At 43.9% G+C, this 9,112-nt stretch overlaps 1 long non-coding RNA gene across 1 annotated transcript; it reads left to right on the top strand.

The window, feature by feature from the left end:
• Nucleotides 1-712: 712 nt before the first annotated feature.
• LOC144588168 (uncharacterized) lies at nt 713-5,753 on the top strand. The gene is made up of 2 exons (XR_013543545.1): nt 713-794; nt 3,169-5,753. It is a non-coding gene; the product is annotated as an uncharacterized LOC144588168 (long non-coding RNA).
• Nucleotides 5,754-9,112: the final 3,359 nt, after the last annotated feature.

The following is a 9,112-nucleotide window of genomic DNA, read 5'->3' as shown; positions in this document are numbered from 1 at the left end:
TAAGAATAATCTATATTGCCAATATGGAGAGGTTAATGCAGAGCTGACAGCTTTTTTCTGGATCTTTAACAGAGGCACAGCAAGAGATGCACTGGTGGGGAATTGCCCTTTCTGATTATATACCTACATGAATAGCTTCCTACGGTCCCTTTCCCCAAGGAGCTTACAATAAAAACCAAATGTGTGGAGTAAAAAGGGCAAATATTGGGAGACAAGAGTGGGAGAGAAGAATCGAGGCAAGTACAGTTACACATATTTACAGTTTGTTACTGCTGGAAATGACATCTACAGTAATTAGCCAAAGATCAAATAGAAAAGGAATGCTTTAAAGAAGGAATGGGGAAGGCGAGAGAAGTATAGTAGTCCTACCTCTATGGTTCAGAAATCCCGCGTACGGAGTCTGTTTAACCTGGTGTTTTGGAAAGAAGGACTTGCTTGTATCTAATAAAAAAAGATAGAAACATGGAAAGTTGCCTCACACTGAATCAGACCATTGGTTAGGGCAGCCACTTAAAGAATCACCAAAAAGGACAAAGGGGATGCTGATTTAGATAACATTGCATATGCCAGTTTATATGTACAAATCCGAAGTCAGAAATTATTCTTACAATGTACACAAAATTTCAATGAACCTCAGGTGACCACTCACTTCCAAGACCCTTGATCTCTATCCTTAAGCTTCTTTACCTTTATTTCAGATTAGGACTGGCAACCCTGCAAATGTTGAAAACCTTCAAAAGGAAAATTGTCATCTGCCAGTCCTTTAAATGGAGGACTGTCTTCCCTGAGAGAAGGTATGTGGCTGCTAGGCCACTGATTCATCTTTGAGACACCTGGGATTGCCCCCCCAGCCCCGGAATAAATACGCGAGACAACAGCTTGGATTTAAACGGGCCACACTTTATTTAATTAATTCAACCAAAATTCAAATTCTTAAAAACTGTTAGGGGGCCTGCTGTAGTGCGGAAACAGGAAACCAGGGGTATCAAAATACCCCAAAAGATCGCCATTGGGCGAGCCCCCGGCCCCCATGCTCCCGCTGTCTTACAGACAGCCAGAACCTGGCCGGCCGCTAACAAACACCCCTAGACCTCGAGCCATCTTTAATTGATGACTGTTGATCCAGGAATGGCCCAACGCGTCTTCCCACACCGGCCCCGTGATTGCACAATCGGCAGAGCCGAGAGGTCAGACACGCTGTTGGCTAGGTTGACTTACAAACGGGACTCACCGAGACCACCTGTTTTCCCGCACTACCCGCCAGTGTGACCAAATAAAACCACCTAAAAGCCAACAACCCTTTCAGTAGTGTGGGATAGGCGAAAAATCCCCTCAGCCAAAAGCCAATCAGGCTGAAGGTCAAAAATTCCTATCCGGCCCCTCAAAAGGCGACCACTATAGCCACACTAACATAAGGGAGGGCGGGTGGGTGCCCGAAACGGGAAGAGGGCGAACAACGGGGAGAGCTCACTTAAATAGGCGAGCTCCCCCTCCCAACATGCCCACGTGTCCCCAACGTTCTCGCTTCATCCGGGGACGTTGGGGCAAAAGCCAGCCACGCCGTTCCAGGGCGCAAAACGCCCGTCCGGCGGCTGCTGAATTGTATCTGGAATCTTCTACATGCAAAGCATATGTTCTAGCACTGAGCTATAGGGTCCCCTTTAAAATAGATGTGGTAATGATCTGGGAGGGGGGCAATTCCACAGAGGAGATCTCCAACACAGCTTGAGCCTCGTGGAGCAGTGGTTAAACCGCTGTACTGCAGCCAAAACTGTGCTCACGACCTGGGGTTCAATCCTAGGTAGCCGGCTCAAAGTTGACTCCGCCTTCTATCCTTCTGGACTCAGCCTTCTGTCCTTCCGAGGTCGGTAAAATGACTACCCAGCTCGCTGGGGGGGGCAATGTGTAGCCTGCATAATTAACTTGTAAACCGCCCAGAGAGTGCTTGAAGCACAATGGGGCGATATATAAGCAGCACGTTTTGCTTTGCTTTTGAAGGGGGGGAATAGTTGAAATGATTAGCAGAGACTGTGATGTGGAGGACAAGGCCAAAGCTGCAGGCCAGAAAAGCCCAGGGAGAGAAGCCAGGAGGCACTTATATTAATAAGATTAATTAACAACAAATGCTTGCTTGGACCACAGCTGTCAAAGGGCACAGCCACTCTGTCAGAAAACCATTGACAACTCCGTGTTACACCTTCTTGTTTTATTGGGCCTTGTCTAATGTATTTCTTGCCCAGAGATTTAATTCCACTGTTTCTAGGCAAAAACTGTGTAAAGCTTTTGTGACCCGTGGCCATTTGAATTCCTTCTCCTCTGGATGCTGTGGCCATTCAACTGGGGCTGTCACTATTCACCAGTAATCACTATCAGTGTCAAGAGCCAGGCCCAGCATTTTCCTCCTCACCTAGCTCTTACTTATTTTAGAAATGTCAGTCTCAGCATTCAGACCCCAAGCAGCTACTAGGCACAGCAATTTTCCTCTGCTGGAGTGGGTGCGGGCGCATTTTCAGTCTGCTTTCCCAAACTGGAAGCTCATGTGTGGAGCGACAGTTATGCCTGAAGGAGCCTCACTGACCCCTGTTTGAAAAGCAAGTCTTTGTTGCTTGTGAAAAGCCAGAAATGCCACCCTCGGACACATATTGAGTTTGGACACTGAGCAGTCCAGTTCACATGAAGCTCAGCTTCACAGCTGTTGAACTGTGGCAGTCAGGCTGAGCCGTGCTTCCCAGAAAAGAGTGCCCTTCATTGCCGAGTTTAACCTGCCTGGCAGGCCTGCTATGAAGATTAAATGAACGATGGAAATCTCGTCATCACGATGGCTGTGTTTTTGTGCTCATGGAGACTTTGTTCCTGTAAGGCAGATCTTGGGAACCTCTTTTCTACCAAAAACCAATGACTCATGGAAACAAAACAAAAAAAACCTGACTGGTTGCAAGAAGGCTTGGTGTTTATGCTAGTTCATTTATGAGCATGCAGAGGTTTCAGCTCATTACCTGAGCTACTAATTGTTAAACATTAATAACTACTCCGGAAAGATGTAATGTGGTAAAAAGAAAACTAGTAATTATTGGATCAGGAAATTCGTTTAGGAATAATGCAAGAGCAAGAAACCAAATCTTCATTATAGGAAGCCCCTACAAATGGTTTCGCTCCTTCTTTGTGCAGATCTGCTCAACCATTATGGAGATGATATGCAAGACTGCCTTTTTTTAAAAAAACTAAGAAGAACCAGAAAAAAGAGAAGGAAGGCCAACAATCTACACACAGATCTAGAAAAGAGAAGAGGAGGTAACATAATATCTGTCTATTGCCTCCCCTCACTCTGGGTTCACCTCAGTTGTCACGTATGGTGGTGCTCTATTCAAACATTAGTGATGGGCCACTGGGAGGCAGAGTCTGAACGAAATGTAGGCAGGAGCTTTTCAGTGCCATTTCCAGGTCCCCTTTCTGTGTACGTTATTTCTCCCTCTCTCTGTACACATGTACATACGCTTACAAGTGAGTGGATGTACTTTTTTTCTCTTCAAGCCACGAATCCTCCATATTCCCTCTTCTTTTCATATGAAATATATAGACTAAAATGGAAAAGTAAAATAGCATATTCCAGTTCAGAATGGCTCTTCCATTTCATATTTCTGTCTTAGAAACAGCAACAGCCAACTTAAAAAGGCCTCTTTGGTCTCATAATCAGAGTCCAGCTTTGCCTCAGCTCAGACTAGGATGAGGGAATGCTGTGAACAATGTTTTGAATTCTACTTTCTTGTAATATTTCCCATGTCTGGATGTTGTACAGGTTGTATCTCTTGGGCATATATATGCATGAATTGTTTTTCACAGTCAAGTGTAAGGGGGGGAGGAAACGCTGACGTCTCCACCAACTTGCTTGAAGTTTGTTTGATCTAGGCCTGGATGTAACTGTTTTCCTAACAGATTCTTGCCAAGTCCAAGAAGTATAACAGGTGCAGATAGGAATTTTTAAGTCTCTTATCGAAGGAATGTAAAAGTTAAAAACACATGGGGACATGTGGAAAATAGATCAGTTGAATCATAAAGGGGAGGGCAAATTTCACACAAGGTTCTTCATGGCAAAATTCGGTAACTAGGCTGAGAACAGCAAATATGTTCATTTTGTTATACAACCAGCCTGGACTTAATTAGAAGCTTGACTGAAAGCTGTTCTTAAACCCTGTATTTGAAGTTCTTTCCTTTCCTGCCCCTCTAGCCACAAAAGAAACAAGCAGTACAAAACTAGTAAATGAAGCAGAAAGATAGCTCTGTCTGATTTCAGAAAATGATTAATGGACTGCTTTAACAAAGGCAGAGAACAAGAGTGACAACCTGAAAACAATGAACCCCACTGAACTATTGCCACCACATTCTGTGTATGGTTGTAATGCAATCCAAAAGAGGATGCCACAACAAAAGGTGAGGGAGGAAGCCTTTAAGAACAGAAGAATTGCAACTGGCAGTTCCTTAGCCAGGAGATGGCCTATGAAAATGTCCTTTAAAAACCAGTGAACTAGTCACAAGTAATGTTACACCCTCTCCATGCAATGGTCAATATTAGTTTGTGACAATCTAAAGCATGATGGCATGGGCTTTTTGTTGACACTCAATGTGCTGTATCTCCTGCTGCAGCTCCAAGACAACTTTGTTGCCTCTCATAGTCCACAAATTTGCACATTGAAGAAAATGCTTAACTGCCGTCACAATGTTTTGCTTCCCAACTTGAAATTCCTTCAGAACACAGACTTACACAGTTTGTGTTTACCTCCCAGTGGCCAGTCACAAAATAGAAGGAAGCTAATTTGCAAAACGCTAGGTGAAACAAGGCATCTCCTATCCCTCCAGGGAGTTCTGCCTTGAATCATGTTCCAAGTATATTTCCTAGTTTGGACCCAACGTTCAGGCAACAATAGTGCAGAACAGTTTAGATGCTGCTGCGGCTGAGTTTTTTCCCAATGGGAATATTTTTCCAAATTTTTGCTTGTTGTGTAATTGCTGGAAACCCAGGAACCTGGCTTGAAAAAGAATGGTGGTAAGAATTATTGGTGTTTACTCCGATGGAGGACTCCACAGCAGGGTGTTTAATACAGACCAGTGGCTCCCAGTGTCCCCAGACAGCATGTTATCAATCAGGCATTCTGGGAGTCAAGTCCAAAATACCTGGTGGGCTCATGGTTAAGGACCAATGGCAGCAGGCAACATGGGATTGCTCTGGATTAGTGCAGGATCATCTACCAAGGTCTCTTCTTGCCAACCAAGAAAGCAGCAGCAGCCCTCCCACTTATCTCTTTTCCCGTGAGGCCTCACACCAGACACCTTATCCATGCCTTTTTCTCTTTCTAAAGTGCTTTGTTCAGATGCTTGTTCTTTTCCTCACAAGCCCAGTACTTCATTCCTACTTTTGAGAAAACGGATGTGGAGTAACATTCACCTGTTTTTCCATGCAACTCAATCAGCATGCTGAAAGGTGACAGAATGGAATTGACAAACAAGTAATTAATCTTACCATTTGGTTCCTGAGTCACTGTAAAAATGTCACTGCCGCAGGTCTCCTGGTCCTTGCTGAGGATTTGCCCTGTCAAGTTTCACATTGCAGCACCACGAGCTTTTCTCATTAAGGATCCTCAAAGAAAAGGAGGAGAGGAAGGGCATTTCAACAACTAATGCAGCCACTGATTCAAACGTGGAAAAATTTGTATGACTGCAAAAGAGAAGATTAGGGCATAGATTAAACCTAAGGCTGGCCCATAATATTTTGCTGCCTAAGACAAAGTAAAGAATGATGCTTTGCCACACACCCCATATTAACCTACACAGTACTCAAACCCAGTTAAGCTGATGCTGTATAGAAGGCATAAAATCCCACAATCACATATTCTTTTGTCTGGCAGTAAAAAATATAAATACAACAGCAACACATTAAATCACCAACCGTTTGCTTTCCTTTCATGACACCCCAGACTGGCTTCCAATAGTGGTGGTCACTCTCCGCCCAATGATAGAGTGGAGTGTTGCCAGCTATGATAGGAAATGAATCCAAGAAATCTGTGATGCAGTCTGTTTTCTGAATGGAAAGCAAAATATACCTTTCTAGGACTGGGGGACAGATAATGCCTCCACAGACCTTGCTGAAGCTAAGCAGGTCTTGATCTGTTTAGGGCCTGGATAGAACTCTGCACACTGTATGTTACCTTCACCTCAATAATGAGTGAAAGGTGGGATTAAGATTTATTTAAATTAATCTGAAAGTGAGCTGTTTTTCTTAAGTGTACAGTATGTTTGTTCCTCTTATGTACGTAGCTGGAAGCCCTCTAAATGCGACTGCAGTTCCTGACCGTTCGTGGAAGAACTGCAGAATTAATTTACCAAACCCACTCTGAGTGAGCAGCCTCATGCTAGGGATGGTCTAATACAGTGGTCCCCAACCTTGGGCCTCCAGATGTTCTTGCACTACAACTCCCAGAAGCCTTCACCACCACTTTTGCTGGCCAGGATTTCTGGGAGTTGGAGTCCAAGAACATCTGGAGGCCCAAGGTTGGGGACCACTGATCTAATAGTTACATGGGTTCCAGTTTGTCCTCCACTGAGTTTGAGGTGAGTGCATTGCTGCAGACGGTTAGGTGCCTTATACTGAAGAAGATGTATGTCCTTCCATGGGGAGGAATAGAAAGGATAAGACAGTCAAGAGAGATACTTGTCTAGTATCCTAGACTATCTTTACCTGCTTTGTTTTGTCCTGACTTTCCTTCAACCGAAACTGATCTTCTTAGCATTCCTTTCTTTCTCACAATTCCCCTCCTGGTCATCTCTGAGCATCTCCGTTTTGTTTTTCAGAGGTGAAGGCGAAGCCATGGCTCCCTGCATCTCCACTCTAGTTAGCTGGTACTAGGAATCCGATTATCTTTCCTATCACAGTGTGTGTCTTTAATAAACACTAGCTTTCTTATTTTCTTAAGACAAGATGTGTGGATGTGATTCATTTTTCAAAGGGGGAAATGTGTTGTGCAGATATTCACTGGCTGAAGCTATAAATTAATTTAACTACCTTTTTTTTCTCTCTCCTAAAGCAAACAGGCTGTTCTTTTTACCTATGTTGCTTAGCAGTTTGTATGAGACTGAGCAGCGCATAGAGGAGAGACAGTTGAAAGTGGCAAGCAAGTCATCTAGATCAGTGATCCCCAACCTTGGGCCTCCAGATATTCTTGGACTTCAACTCCCAGAAATCCTGGCCAGCAGAGGTGGTTGCAAAGGCTTCAGGGAATTGTAGTTCAATAACATCTGGAGGCCCAAGGTTGAGGACCACTGCATCTTTGGATGATCACAAACAGAACTGTTCTGAGCAGTAAATGTGAGTGGCTTGCGTGCTCAGAAATGCTCCATATCATCTCATACCGCCCAACTGTCCTGAATTACTTGGGATTGTCATGATTATCCTGCTGATAATCCTGATTACATTACTTGCAGCAAAATCCTGTTTTTCAAACCTGCCAGATAGGGTGGCTCCCAGTGGATTGAGGAGAAACAGGTGGAAGCAGCAAAATGAGGGGAGTAGGTCAGAGCACAGAAGTAATATATTAAAAACAGCATATTAATATGAATTGGGTTCCATCAAGCCATTCTGATTTATGGCAAAATAACATTAGTCACCAATAAAAGGTTACTGGAATTGAAGAGGCAATGAGGGTGGGATGAAGTGACATTCTAAAAGGAATACAATAAGTATGACTGAAGCGCCTTCTCTGGCATGATGGGTCATTGATATGTTCTTGTTCTTGTTTACAAAATTGACTTTATATTTATATTCTTAAACATTTTGGAAGCCTTTTGAGAGTTATTTTTAAAGAGTGCTTGGGAGTGAGATTGGCATGCAAAGCCTGATGACTGCAGCAGACACCTTGGAACGCTGTCAGCACCTACAAGCTGAGAGTGCTTCACTTTTCTCCCTTACTGCCCACAGAGAGAAGAGGGAGGAGAAACAAAACCAGCATCTCTCTCTGTAGGCATTGGCTGGTTCTCAAGGTTGGCGCGTAGGTGGTACCTGGAGGCACTGTCTGAGATCCTTTTGTCCACCCTCTCCATATGAGAAGTTTTTCTACTTGAGACTTAAGGCAGAAACCCAGTGGATGATGTCTTTTGCCCCCTGGCATTATCTACCCCACTGTGCGCTGTAGGGGGCATGAAGATGATGATTCATGATTCCACAACCCTGTACAGGAGTCAGTCCCATTCAGTGTCATGGTCTGGATCAAGTAAATTAGATGTGCCAACAGAAGTTCATCATTTGATTCAGGAGGAAATTATTCATTCACGCTCTCTCGTCTGCAGAACTAAAATTTTCTCCTTCTTCCCTCCAACCTTCTGCACTACTTGAAACTCTGTTCCAGAGGGTTTCTCACCCCTCTGGAAAGATATTGTTTGTAGAGCTATTTGTGATTGGGAGAATGTGTTTCCTCCTTCATCAGCTAATAGACGTCTTCCATCAATACACTTTGCTCAACTGGATCCTGGCCAGTTTGCTTCTGACAGACAGGTACTGTATAGGGTTATGCTGTGATTAATGTGGTTCATTTCCTAAATTATCTACAAAGTAATTTGGGAGTTGGTAGGAGGATCCATCAATAGATTGTAAAAAACCATCATCATTCCTATAGGAAAACATGATCATCTATAGTGGTGTTTGTGTATACATATGTACAGTGCATACATACATGGATGAGCACAAAACTTGCTACAGGCCTTAAACATGCCCAGTATGGGACCCATTCCCAGGTCCATCCTCTGACTTCCCAACAGTTTCAGGCAGATTGCTCTTTCACAGGTGGGACAGCCTGCTTTTTCTTTACCTCTCTCTTGGAGAGGACTAAACAGATGGTTCTTTCCATGCTGAAGGAGAGATGTTCTTTCTCTCTCTCTCTCTCTCCCTGCTCCCTGCCTGTTCTGTGTGTGCCCACCCTGCCAAAGAGGACTGTGTGCCACATCCTATAGACAAAATGTTTAAGATTCTAAAAGGACTGATGAAACTGGGGCCATTGTTTAAAATGTCCAGGGTTTGGCTGTTCTGAGGCAAAGCAGAGATTATAGATCAGAGGCGCCAAGGTGAGGT

The sequence above is a fragment of the Pogona vitticeps genome, chromosome 3, assembly GCF_051106095.1.
Source record: "Pogona vitticeps strain Pit_001003342236 chromosome 3, PviZW2.1, whole genome shotgun sequence".
Taxonomy (NCBI): domain Eukaryota; kingdom Metazoa; phylum Chordata; class Lepidosauria; order Squamata; family Agamidae; genus Pogona; species Pogona vitticeps.
Note: the sequence above shows the minus strand (reverse complement) of the source record. Positions and strands in the feature narration are given on the sequence as shown.